The sequence below is a fragment of the Ammospiza nelsoni genome, chromosome 14 (genome assembly GCF_027579445.1).
Source record: "Ammospiza nelsoni isolate bAmmNel1 chromosome 14, bAmmNel1.pri, whole genome shotgun sequence".
NCBI lineage: Eukaryota > Metazoa > Chordata > Aves > Passeriformes > Passerellidae > Ammospiza > Ammospiza nelsoni.
In genome coordinates, this window is record NC_080646.1 from 7,877,976 (window position 1) to 7,891,293 (window position 13,318).

At 60.1% G+C, this 13,318-nt stretch overlaps 1 long non-coding RNA gene and 1 other non-coding gene across 3 annotated transcripts in view; both read left to right on the top strand.

Moving 5' to 3' along the window:
- The first annotated feature begins 67 nt into the window (after positions 1–67).
- On the top strand, positions 68–140 carry TRNAR-UCG (transfer RNA arginine (anticodon UCG)). The gene has a single exon. It is a non-coding gene; the product is annotated as a tRNA-Arg (tRNA).
- A 10,268-nt stretch (positions 141–10,408) lies between these two features.
- Positions 10,409–13,318, top strand: part of LOC132079587 (uncharacterized) — a 35,450-nt gene continuing 32,540 nt past the window's right edge. Inside the window, exons 1-3 of one of the 2 annotated variants that reach the window (XR_009419431.1) lie at positions 10,409–10,488; positions 10,684–10,938; positions 12,195–13,138. This is a non-coding gene — a long non-coding RNA (uncharacterized LOC132079587). Of the gene's footprint in view, positions 10,489–10,683; positions 10,939–12,194; positions 13,139–13,318 lie in introns of those variants that run through there. The other variant, XR_009419430.1, reaches the window with a different exon arrangement.

The following is a 13,318-nucleotide window of genomic DNA, read 5'->3' on the forward strand; positions in this document are numbered from 1 at the left end:
CCTCCGCGCGTGGTACGGCCCGCCGGGATTCCCTGAGTAAGGCACGCGGGGAGGCAGGAGCGGAGGTGGCCGCGTGGCCTAATGGATAAGGCGTCTGACTTCGGATCAGAAGATTGCAGGTTCGAGTCCTGCCGCGGTCGCGCCGCCAGCACTATATAGTGCTTGTTATTTTGATGCTCCCGCCCGTGCCGGGGCTGCGCGGTCCCGGTACTAGGTTCAGCGCACTCCCGGTGCCCCTTTTGCGCGAGTTTAACCGGCCGGAAGAAGGAGGCGGGGCGCGGGAAGCGGCTGAGTGCGAGCAGGTTGGTACACAGGGTGGCGGGGCCAGCGCGCACAGCGCTTGACACCCTAAAAACCCCAAATCCCACAGATAGGTTGGCGATGGAGCAGTGGGTGGAGAGCCGAACATGAGCCCAGGGTGTGGGATAATGGGCTGTGAGGAGCAGGAAGAAGGTGTAGGGTGGAAGAAATGGGATGCAGAGTGCAAGGAATAGATGCAGGGGGACGAGAATGGGATGTGGGGTGCAAGGAATGGATGTAAGGTGCAGGGAATGGAATGTAGAGTGCAAGAAATGGATGTAGCGTGCAGGGAAAAGGACACAGGTGGAAGGAGTAAGATGTAGGGTGCTGGGAATGGTGTTGGGTCCAAGGAATAGGATGCAGGGAGAGAAAAGGCCATAGATGCAGGGATGGAAGGCAGGGCATATAGGGTGCAAGGAATGGGATGTAGGGTGCAGGACGAAATGTAGGGTGCAAAGAATGGACTGTGGGGTGCAGAATATGGATGTGGGGTGCAGGGGAGGACATGTAGGATGCAGGGGAAAGGCCACAGGTGCAGGGAATGGGATGTGGAGCACGGTGCAGGGGATGCAGCGTGCTGGGAATTAGGGTGTTAGGATGTGAAGTGCAAGCTGTGGATGTAGGGTGCTAGGAATGGGATCCAGGGTGCAGGGGAAGGTCCCAGGTGCAGCGAATGGGATGCCAGCTGTGGGACAGGTGGGTGCAGGGTGTGGGGGATTCAGGGTGCCAGGAATGGGATGGGATGGAAGGGATGGCATGGAAGGGATGGATGTGGATTCACAAGGAAAGGAAACAGGAGGTGCCACGGTGCGGACAGGTGTGTGCAGGCTCCGTGGACGCCGCAGGAGCTGTTGTGGCCGGGACGGTGGCTCCCGGCACAGCCCTGAGAGGGCTGACATTGCCGTGCCGTACCGAGCCGTGCCGAGCCGGGCCGGGCCGGGCCGTGCCGAGCCGCCAGGTGGCGCTGCGGCCCCGCTCCTGCGGGCCGGGCCGGGCCGGGCCGAGCCCCCCGGGGCCGTCGGGGTGCGGACACCGCCCGGGTCCCGTCCCGGTCCCCGTGCGGCACCGGGCAGGGCCAGCGGGCACCGGGAATCCCGTTCGGCCCTCCCGGCCCCTGCGGAACTCCACAGCCCGGGCGCTCTTCATCACCCACTCCAGCCCCTCATCACCTTCCTCATCCCTGGGGGGTGCAGGCTCGGGGGGATGCAGGTGAGGAGCCCCTGCTGCCCTCCGCTCTCCGAGAAGGCAGAGCCAGCGTGGGAGCGGTGCGGGATGTGAGGAACCCGCACTGAGGGCGCCGTGCAGGCTCTGCGGCTCGGAACGCGTTCCACAGCCCCTTGGTGCCCCCCAAAGTCCCTGCAGCCCCCCAGCTTGAGGTTCGATGTGGGGTTGTGCTGCAGTTTCACCCAGCTTTGCCTGAGGCACCCGCTGTGCCGGAGCCCGCCGGGAGCCACAGGCGCTGCCTGTCCCCGGCCACTCCCGCACCGGCTCCGGGCTCCCGGCTCTTTCTGCCGGAGCTCGGCGGAGAGATGCTTGGAGAGATGCTCCAACACTGCGGGTGCTCTGGCCGGGATGGAGGAGCCATGAGTGCCCTGGAGTGAAGGGAAGAACAGTTTAGGAACCCCCGGCTCCCGGATGGCTCTAGGAAAGGACCTGGGTGCACTTGTTCTCCCCTCCGCTTCATTGTGTTAACGCCGATTTCTCTTATTTGGCATCTTTTATCTCCTTCTTTTCATCGTGTTCGCAAAAAATCAAATTCTAAAAAATCCAAACCTGCCCCATTTAAAAAAAAATTCTCCTCTCTCCAAAGCGTAAATAGCAAAAATAAATTCTCTAAATGTTTCTCGCGGCAGAGCTCTGGGGAGGGATGATGACAACGAGCTCCGCTGCCTTGTCTGCAGGCAGGACCGGGCCGGGGCTGCCTGTGCCTCACCTGAGTGCGGGCACGAAGCTTCGGCAAGGCACGGCACCACTAAAAAAAAAAAAAAAAAAAAAAAAAAAAAAAAATCACCACTGTGAACAACCCGAAATAACCTCAAAAATCCGCCGTTTCAGCAGAGCTGGCTGCAATGCATAATTCGGAATGGGGTGTGCATCGTCTTTTTTATTTTTTAATAATTTTTTTCATTCTCTAGGTTTTTTGGTTTTATTTCTGTCTGTCTGTCTGTCATGCAGAGAAGCATCCCCATCCCAGGTGCGCCCCGTCGGGGTCCGGTACCGGCGGTGGGAGCTGTGACTTCTCGCCAGCTTCTCGGAGACCCCGCTCCCCGCCGGGAGCTCAAAGCTGTCTGTCGGATAATGGGGCGGTGGGACTTTGTTTAACCCCGTTGCCCCTGGGGCCAGGGGTCAAGGGCTTCCTCTTCCCCCGGGACACGGCGGAGACGCCGCTGGTCACAAGAGGGGACGGCGGCGAGGAGGGGAAGCGATGGCCGCAGTGTCCCCCTGTCCCCGCCGCGGCCCTCCCGTGCCATCGCCCTGGGATCCCCTAAATCTCTTCTCTCCCCGGCACCGAGAGGCTGAGACGGCCTCCAGATGGGTGTTTTGGGGGAGTGGGGGGAGGCCAGACATCACCACGGGGCAGCGGGTGATGATGCAGAGAGGCAGCCCCTGCTTTCCAGCATCCCGCGGTTCTGCTTTCCCCTCCCGGGTGGAGCAGGAGGTTTTTAACGGGGTGCGGGTTTAAACGGTGCTGCACCCCCTCCCTCCACAGGTAGAGATGTCTCAGCTGCCCCCCCGGAGCCAAGAAACGGGAGAAACGGGCAATTTTTATAGGTGACGTACGGGCTTACGTGGGAATCCGTGCCCCGCACTGCTCTTTCAGCTTCTTTTTCTCCTGAAATAACCCTTCCGTGAAGCCCGTACCCCCCTATTCCAGCTCGCAACCCCTTTTTGAGGCTGGGGAGGAGTCGGGGGAGAGGGAAGGAAAAGAGAAAAGCAAAGCACCCCAACATCCCGCTCTTTCCCTGCTCGGGAAGCGAGCCCCGGAGCTCCCAAAGTGAGCGCTGAAGAGGGCGACAGGAGACAGGCGGGAGCCGGCTCCGAGCTGGAGGGGTCGGGGGTGGGATGACAGCAGAGGAGGACCCTCCTTTTCGGGATTAAGGGAGAACCAGCGGAGGAGGGAAGCTGGCGGCACCGCGGGCATCCGAGGTAAGTGCCTGTCGCGCCCGCAGCGGTGGTACCTGAGCCAGGACGCTGCTGCGGGGATGCTTTGAGGGTTCAGAGCAGCCCGATCCCGGGGGGAGCCCCTTCCCGGGGCTGCCCCATCACGAGCACCGCGCTCTGCGGGGCCGGGGCTGCTTTGGAAGCTGCGGCTCCCGTGGAATCGGTGCCGGTGTTCCCGGCCCGGGGCTGCGGCAGCGCCTGCCCCGCTCCGTGCCCGCTCCCTCGGGGCTGGGCCGGGGTCCCCCCGGGCCGAGCAGCCCCACGGATCCCGCTCCCAGCCCCCGGGGCTCCTCCCGTGCGTGTCTCAATTCGCTCAGGCTTGACTTGGCAATAAGCTCTCTCAATAGGGTGACAATAGAGCCCCGGTGGGACCCGAACAAAGAATTTGAAAGTAGTTAAATTGCAGGACACGTCCATCGCCTGGGTGCTTGAATTTAAAAAAAAAAAAAAAAAAAAAAAGAAGAAGAAGAAAAAAAAAAAAAAGAAAGAAAAAAAATCAGAGAAAAGAAAAAGGAGAGAGACTTTTCTTTGGGCTGGTGAGAAAATGCTCAGGGTAAAAGTTGGTTTGGCGTCTTCATTTCAGCGACAATGGAGCAGAGCTAATTCAATAGGAAACGCGGGGATTTTTTAATGAAAAGACCGCCGGGGTTACACCGAAGTTAAGCTCTTGTGAATTAATTATTAGGGCAAATAAACTGGGAGGGGGGGAGCGCTCGGGAGGGAGTGTTGCAATTTCTTAATATTCTCCTTTTCGTGTTTAACGACAATGCCATTAGGTTTTCGACTCTGGGTGAGCAAAAGGATTTCTTACACTCCCCGGGAAGAGGAGAAGACGCGATTTCTTTCTTTCTTTCTTTCTGGTTTTTTTTTTGTTTTGTTTTTTTTTTTTTTTTTTTTTTTTTTATGGTGTTAATTGCTTTTAAAATAAAATACTACGGAATTTGGCAACGAGCTCCGGTTTCTGCTGGCGGTGGCATTTGGGGTTGTATTTCCTTTCGTGGCAACTCGCAGATGCAAAAAAGGAAAATAACGGGGGAATTTAAAAACACGAATGTAAAGGCGAGGCGGCATGTTCGGCTGTTGCAGATCTCTCGGGCTCGATCGGTTTATTTTTTCCTACATAGAAAACCTGTCTGGGGGTCCCTGTGTGTTCATCGGGGCGGCGAGAGACTCCCCAGAGCCGCTCCGGGGCATCGGTGGAGTGAATCGGAGATAAAAATTAGGAGCCAGGTTAAACGCAGGAAGGAAGAGGAGAGGTCGAAAACGGAGCAAAGGTGTGCCAGGAGGGACTGGGGCGTGTGGGGGGGTTGTGGGTTTTTGGGGAGGGCTTTTAGATGCTTGCAGCAGAGGCTGCAGGCGGTGCAGGATGTGTGTGATGCTGTAAAGGCGAGAGGGAAGGCAGAGAGCGAGGGGAGAGCAGCGCGGTGCCCGCGCCCCATCCCAGCTCGCTGTGCCCACCGAGCCCCGCGCTGCGGCTGTCGGGGCCACCCGGGCTGCGGGCTCGGCCTGTCCGTCGGGGAAGGCCCGGCCCGGCACGGCCCGGCACGGCCCGGCACGGCTACAGGAGGGACCCCTTTGCCAGGGCCGGGGACTCGGCTCGGGGGCAGCCTGTGCCCCGCAGGCGGGCCGTGCCTTGCTGTGCCGTGCCTTGCTGTGCCGTGCCTTGCCGTGCCGTGCCGAGCCGTGCTGTGCCGTGCCAAGCCGAGCCGGACCGAGCGGTCTCGGGTCCTTTCAGCATTTGGACAGCGGTGCGGGGCCGGGAAGGCGGCCGGGGGGCGGTGGGAGCTGCCCGGGCCAGGGGAGGTTTAGGGGCGGCCTGAGCCCTTTCGCTGTCCGCCGGCACCGGGCCCGTTGCTCAAGGGGCTCGCCAAGAGGGGGCTCGGGTGTCGGGGTGCGGGGGGAGCTGGCCCGGCTGTCCCCCCGGAGAAGCGCTCCCCGGGGCCGGGGGAAGAGCGGGGCGCCCGGTGGGGCAGCCAGGTGAGCGACGGCGGCCCCGGGGGAACGGGAGGCAGCGGGGCTCTGCGGGGGGAAAGGGGGGTACGGGCCCCCCTCCCCCGAGCAGCCCCATCCTCGGGGGGTAATTAAGGGGTGAGGCGGAGGGGCTGCGCTTTCTGCTCGGCGGAGCCTGCCAGCCACCAGCCCCCGCCGCCACCGCCGCCTTCCTCCCGTCCTCCTCCTCTCCCCCTCCCTCCCTCCCACCGCCTCCTCCCCTCCCCCTCTCCCTCCTCCTCCTCCTCTCCGCCATGGTTGGAGTGAATAGGCGGCTGCCGGGCTGACGTCAGTGCGGGCAGAGCCTGCCGGCGGCGGCAGCTCCCGGCCAGCGACCAGAGCCGGCACCGGCAGCAGCCGGGAAGACGCACGGAGCCGGGGCAGAGCCGCCTCCGCCGCCCCCGCCGGTCCGCGCCCGGGGCTGGGGGCTGCGGGAGCCGCCGCTCGGCCGGGGGCAGCCCTGCCCGCCCCTCCGCCCGCCCCGGGGAGGGGAATGGCCCCGCCGCCCGCTTCTCCCGGGACCACCGTCCTGCCCTCCGCACGGCAGCAGAGTGAGTGTCGCGGCCGGGCATCGCCGCCTCGGCGGGGCGGCCCCGGGAGGCGGGAGGCGCGGGGGGACAGAGTCCTCCGGGGGGACACAGCGGCTGCCGGAGGGGAGGAGGGAGGCAGGGAGAGAGGAAGGGGGGATGCGAACTCGGGCCGGTCCCCGGCGGGAAGTTGGGCTCCTGCAGGTGCCGGCACCAGGCGGGACCGGGACCGCCCCGCGCCGCTGCCCGGCCCCGGCTCACCCTCGGCGGGGCACGAGTGGGAAACACCCCGCGCCTTCTGCTGCCGGGGACGCGTTCGCTCCGGCAGCTTCTCCTTGGATGCCCGGCACGCTGCAGCTCGGGAGAGGGGCCCGGGGCGGGCTGAGCCCCGACGGGACGGGGGGGAGCTGGGGCCGAGCGCAGCCGGGGGTGCCGGGGTTCCCCCAAACCTCCGCTCTCGCCGGTGGGAGAAGCGGCAGCAGTCAAAACGCCCGGATGAGGCCGAGCCTCCCGGGACAGCCAGGCTTTAGGCCGCGGGAGAAATCCCGAGCTCCCGAGGAAGTTCATCCTCCCGGTGCAGCGGGTGCTGCTGCAGGGCCTGATTTTAGGGATGAGGGGATGGACATCAGGGCATCCCGCTCCCCTGCTCGGATTTACCCCTGAGGAGCAGCAACGGGGCTACCGCTGCTTGTGCCCTGATCTGCCACCGGCTTCTGGTGCTGGTGGATTTTTTTCATTTTTCATTTGCTGTATGCATTTCCTTTGCTAAAAAAAAAAAAAAAAAAAAAAAAAAAAAAAAAAAAAAAAAGAGAGAGAGAGAAAAAAGAAGAAAAGGGGGAAAAAGCATTTTTATTTTATTTCATCCTTGTTTATTATAATTTTATTTTTCTTTCTGTTTTTACCATAATTTTCCATTTTTAAAATTTTTTATTTTCCCCCCATTCATTCTTCCTTTTTGCTCCCTGCCTTCCCGCGACTGCTTAATTCCTCGGGGCTTGTTGTTTGGCTTTTGTGTTTTGTTTTGTTTTTTTTTTATTTCCCCTGTATCACCCTGGAAGTGAAACGCATTTTAGGCCTCAGCCTTAAGGAAACCCGAATCATAGCAGTGCAGGTGGCCTGAGAGTCTGCACCTGGCCGGATCCCTCCGACGTGCCTCCACCCCCGGCCCCGGACGGGCAGCACCTCGCCCCGCCGAGCGAGGAGGCTCCGGACCGGTCCCCACCTGGGTCCCGGCCCCGACGGCCGGAGAGAAAAGAGGAGCCGGGGGTGAGACGCAGCCGCTTTCCCTTTTCGGCGCCGGGGCTTGCTCAGAGGCGGCTTTTAATTACTAAACAAAGCCACGCGTTTCCTTCACGCCCGTCGGGAGCTGCCGCTTCTTTGCCAAGCCCCGATGGTGAGGGGAGAAGCAAACCCCCCCCCCCCCCAAAAGAAAGAAAGAGAAAAAAAAAAAGAAAAGAAAAACCACCCCAAAAAAAACCAAATAGGAGATGCAGCTCGAGGCTGAGAGGCGTGGGGGGGTTACTCCAGGTTGGCTAAAAATAACTTCTCCTAATTAAAGAAAAGTGACGTCAGACGTGCAGGACGTAGAAGAGGGGAAGGCAGCGGACTCGTTCCTGGGCGATCACGTTAAATAATTCAGGGCCGGCCTGCTGACCGGGCTCTTCCGAGGTGCGGCCAGCGGGGCCGCCCGCCTGGCCTGGAGCCGGGGTCAGCCGAGGAGGGAGCGGGCGGCGGGGCCGTCCTGTCCGCAGGGCCGGGGCCGGTGCAGCACCATGGCCAGAGCCCGGCACCGCCGGCCCTCCCCGTCCCGTCGGGCCGCCCGCCGCCGTGGGGGCTTTTCTCTGGTGCACATGGAGGAGAGCCCCGTGCGCAGGGCAGGAGGACGCGAGCTGGCTCCGGGTGATGCCATCGGAGCCAGAGCAGCCCCGCCGATCCGTCCCCAGGCTTCTCGGCGGTGCTTTGCGCTGTGCCAAGGAGCCATTTTGTACGCATCCTGCTCAAATTGCGCCAAAAAGAAAGCCCAAACCACCCCTGCCCGCCACCAAAATAACCCTCCAAAATAACCAGAATTAAAAAAAAAAATCCCACAATATCCAAGCCTAAAACCAAACAAAAATACCCCGAGCGCATGGTATTCTCTCCCACGTACTGGGGCTCTGCCTACACGGAGAGAGAGGGTCAAGGCGAGAGCTCCGACCAGAGCAAAACACTGCCGAAAAGGAGCAGGGAAGACAAATAATATCACATATATTCCTGCCAAGAAAATCACCTCCTTTGACCGGCACAGAGAGAGAGGATCTCGTCTCCAGCCCCGGGAAGCCCGGCGAGGTGCGGTGTTTTACACGCAGCATCCTCGGCTGAGCGGCACGGCGGCCCGGGGGCTCGGCACGGCGGGCTGCAGATCTCGCACGGCGGCACAGCCGGGCACAGCTGAGCCTTGGCTGGGCTGGCTGTGCCCGCCTGGGCCCCCTCGCCGCTGCCGCAGGGACAGCGGGGCCGGAGCGGGGCCGCGTCGCCGCCGAAACGGCCCCGGGAGCGGGGGAAGCTGCCGGCGGCGCCCCAAGCTTCTCCCCGCGGTGAGTAACGAGGCCTCCCCCGTTAAAGCGGGTACAGCGAGGCCGGTGCCCGGGCCAGGAGAGCCCTTGGTGGTGCCCGCTCGGTGCCACTGTCCCCGCAGCCCCGGGCTGCCCTCCGAGGCAGCGGGGCGGGCGGGCGACATCCCCCGCCCCAGCCGCCAGCATTCTGGCAGCGACCACCCTAACAGCGAAACCGATAAATTAGGAGAAAATCCAAGGCCGTAAAATTAAGGAGATCCTATTCATGGCAATTTTTTTCCCCCATGCCTCTAGGATAGATTGAAATAAACGCCGGGCAAGTCCCCTCCCGAGCGGCTCCGGGCCGCGGGGAAGGCACCGAGGGGCTGGGGACGGAGAAAATATTTCTCCCCACCTTGCCCAGCCCCGTCGGGGCGGCCAGAGCCCAGGCGGGCCCGTTTCTCGTTAGGCAGGAGGCGGGAGGGAACGGGCAGCTCCCGGGAGCCAAGCAGCGCTGGCCGGGCTCGCCTGGGCGCCGGGAGCAGCGCCGGCTCGCAAAGGGCTGGCAGCTCTCGTCCTTTAGCTTTTAGCCTGATTGAACTCGTAGATTTTATTTATTTAATTTTTAAATTTTTTTTTGTTTAAGGGGATGGCGGAGAGGGGGAGGGCGAAGAGAGGGAGAAATAAATAATCCGAGCGGAGCTCGCCGGGAGCCGGAGGCGGCGGGACCGGCAGGCAGCGCTCTGCCGCGGCTGCTCCCGCCGAGATCGCTTCGTTTTGTAGCAGGTCACATTTACCCTCGTCTGGGATTTAAAGAAAGGCGATGTTCAAAAGCGGCGAGGGATTACAATTTTTATTTTTTAATTTTTTTTTTTTTTTTAGTGAGGAGTAGGTCAGTTAAGCACCCCAGATAATCATATTTATCTCCTGGCATTTTAGTCTCATTATTGTTGCTGTTATTATTTGTATGTGCCGGATTCGCCGCTACACGCACATCGCGTTCAGAATCTGTGCAGGAAATAGCAGAAACTGGAGGGGAAATAATTAAAAGTGCGGGGAAATGGGGAGCAGAGAGGATCTGTGAGGGATCGCGGGTGCGTTCCCGGGGCACGTTTCGGGACGGGGGGCCCCGAGTCTGGCTGTAGAGAAAGGGTTCTGCCTTTCGGGCTGCCCCCAGGTGCGGAGGCCGGACGGGAAGGGCATTGCCGGAGGAGGAGAAGGTGTGAGAGAGGTTCGCTGCATGGGGGGGCGCATGGAACACTGAGGAGAGGGAAAAATGGGAGAAGGAGTAGGGAATACGAAAAGAAAATGGATGGAAAGGGAAAAGGTGGGGAGAAAGGAAAGGCCAGGGAAAGGGAGAGAGTGAAGAGCAGAGGGGATGGGGAGAGGGAAAAGGAAGAGAGGGGAAAGGGAAAGAGGTGAAAAGGAGCGAGGGCAGTGCCGGGGAGCGGCAAAGGGAGCTTAGCTGCAGGTGCAGGGCTGTGCAGGGGCGCTGCTCGCCTCTCCCCCGGCCCAGCGGCGCTGCCGCGGGGGCACGTCGGGGCGGGAGGGGGCAAGGGAGGCGAGCGAGCCTCGGCGCAGCCCCGGCACAGGCCGGGTAGGGCGGGAGGAGCGGCGCAGGGCCCGGTGCCGCCCGGTGCCGCCCGGCGCCGAGCCCAGCCGTGCCGGCCCGCCCCGTCCCATCCCGGGCTGGAAAGCGCGGGAAAGGGGGCGCTGATTTAAATGAGGGCTCGGGGATTGGCTGGGCGCGGCGTGACGTCACTTCCCAAAGGGGGCGATTACCATGCGAGGGGAGTAGAAGTTGGGCAGCGGGGCGGGAGCGCGAGTGCCGCTCGCCGGGCCGGGCCGGCGGGCTGGGCACCGAGCGCCGAGCACCGGCCCCCGCAGCCCGGCCCGGCCCGGCCCAGCCCCGCGCTGCCCGGCCCGGCCCGGCCTGGCTCGGCTCGGCTCAGCTCGGCACAGCCCGACCTGTCTCGGTACGGCGCGGTTCGGCTCCGAGCCCCCGCGGCAGCGCGCCGTGCGTCCGTGGCTCTGCCCCGGCTCATCTTCTCTGCTTCGTATTTATCTTTTTTTCTCTCTCTCTCTTTTATTTTTTTTTTTCTTTCTTCTTTTTTTCTTTTTTTTTTTTTTTTTTAATTTTTTTTTAATGTGTGTGTGGTTCCCGGTGGCAGCTCCTGGCCGCCCTGCCCCGGCCGTGCCCGCACCTTGGAGCGGACGGACGGAAGGACGGACGGACGGATGGCCGGCATCCCCGACGGAGGGATGTTTCTGTCTTTGGTTATCTAGCTGTATGAGTGTTGTGGAGCCATCATAAAGCTAGATAACCGAAAGTAGAAATGACTTCCAGACCTGCTCGCCCAGGGGAAGCGGCCGCACCAGGACCGGCAGTGCAGAGACGGCCCGACTCGCCGCCCTGGGGGCTCCAGGTAAGGGCTGCGGGTCCGCGACCTCCCCGTCGGGCCGCTCCGGGCCGCCCGGGGCTCCGCGGCAGCAGGCGGGAGGGACGGGGACAGCGAGGCAAGCCCTGCGCCAATTCTTCCTTTGCCAAATAAATCCGGGCTTTAATTACCGGTTAAACGCACGTCGAAATTCACTCCTAGGCTGCGGAGTGTTGCGGCTCTGGGAGGATGGAGAGAGCGAGCACCCTCCCCCAATAAACCTTTCCCCCGTCCCAGCCTACTGGGCAGACCACGAAACCCCCCAGCTTTTGGATATCATTCCTTCTCTCTCTCTCTCTCTCTCCCTCTCTCTCTCTCTCTCCTGCTCTATTTTTTCGGCTTTGGATTTGATCCTGGCCTCCCTTTGGAAGGTCAAGTTGGTGAGAATGCGATCACTTTTCTTGCGTGGTGGCTGTTGCTTTTGTTCGTAGCTGCGGGGGGATGCCTGGGGAAGGGGTCCCGCTGCTGGGTGCACCCCTCCAGCGTGCAGCCGCCTGGCCCTGAGGCTTCTCTGGGAGCCGAGCGCTTGGCAAGGCACAAAGCCTCCCTCACCTCCGCTGCAAGCCCCAGAAGTTGAAACATAATATGTATTACAATGTCTGGCAAATAAAAAAAAAAAAAAAAAAAAAAAAAAAAAAGGAGAAAGAAAAGAAAAGAAAAGCAATTGGCACATCTGCATTCCGTTCCCATGGCGACACAAAGCACCGTGCTCTCCGCCGAGCCTCCCCGGCACGTTTTCCCAGCTGGCGTGGGGCGAGCGCCCCTGGCCGGGAGCGGGGTCCCCCGGGCCCCCCGGCACCCCGGGGCCGCCTGCGAGCATCGCCAGCCGCCCCTCGCCCGGCGCTGGCCGCCCGCGCCCCGCAGGGATGATCCCCGCGCTGCCGCCAACCCGCGCGGGTCGTGACAGCTCCGGGGAGGCTGCAGAGAGAAACCTCCCTGTGGCAGCGGGCTCTTGGCTGGCTCTCTGCCCCCCAGGAGATGCTGCGGGAGATGGGGAGGGCTGGGAGAGGCGCTGCCGCCTTCCCACTGCTCGGCGAGGCGGAGCGCGGGTACCCTGCCCCATCCTCCGCAGCGGGGATCCCTTGCCGAGGGAGAGAGAGGGGAGCACCGCGGGGCCGAGCCCCGGAGACAGGCGGGAGCCCCCCGCACCTCGCAGGCAGGTTTTCCACCTTCCCTTGCACGGGGTAATGGCGTCAGATGGCACGTAGGCCCGCCAAGCTAAATCTGCCTGTGCACCCTTCCAGGGCCAGCAAAGCACCGCCATAACCACAGTAAGGAAAAAGGATCTCAGCCTGAATTTGGCTATACCGGGAGAAAGAAAAGTTCTGAGGAGCTGTTATTATATATTCTAATGAGAAGTCATTGGAGAAATTAAAAAGGGCAGAGAAAGACGAAGACGCCAGCACTAATTCTGCAGGAAGCCTCCCAGGGAAAAGGCTGTGTGAGTGTGAACGCTGAAAAGCATGAAGGCCTGGAATTAGACTATCATTTAGAAAGCGTTACTAATCCGAAGTTACAGCAGTAATTCCATGATTTGCTGGGTCCCACACGCAGCGCCAGAATTAAAGATACGGATTTTCTAGAAATGTAACTCAACTGTGGCACCGAGTCTCGGCAAGATCCGAATGAATCATTCATTCCAAAGGCAGCGAAAGACGTGTCATTAAGAACCAACCTCCTTCTCTCCAGCCCATCTGGAATATGTATACTCGATGCAATCCCAGAAATTGTGGAAGAGATCGGAGGTGGGGAGGAAGGAATGTAGTCCTTTCCCTCCTTTATTATGTTGGCTATTTTTAAGAAATAATTTTCCAATTATTTTCACAATATTGTGAGTGGCGCTCAATTCTTCTATTTATTTTTTTCCCCCTTTGGTGCGCTAGCATCGAGTCAGGTGCAAACGGTTTCAGTGGAGATGCTTTAAAACTAGACTGAACAAAGCAGGAGGGAACTGAGCAAGGTGGTTGATGAATGCATTTATTCCGGAGTAATGATTTGATGGGGGATGGAGGAAAGAAACATTCAAATTCCTAATGAATGTAATTCAGGAGGAATCATTCAACCAGCATGTTAGAGAAAATCTGTTTGGTGGGAGTGTTCTGCACTGGCAGAACCCAGGAGGTATTTCTGTCCCTGGCCTTTGTAATTGCAAAAGGTGAAAATATAAAAAGAGGATCTGAGGAAAAAAAATATACACACATATAATAAATGTCTTTGTGTGTGTATATATAAATACATATATATATATATATATAATTTTATGAAATAAAATGGAAGTGTGGAAATCCATGTCTACATGAGAACTCTTACAAAGGATTGATGCCAGCCTTTTCACCTTGCTATTCAATCAGCTGGTCAGAAACCATTC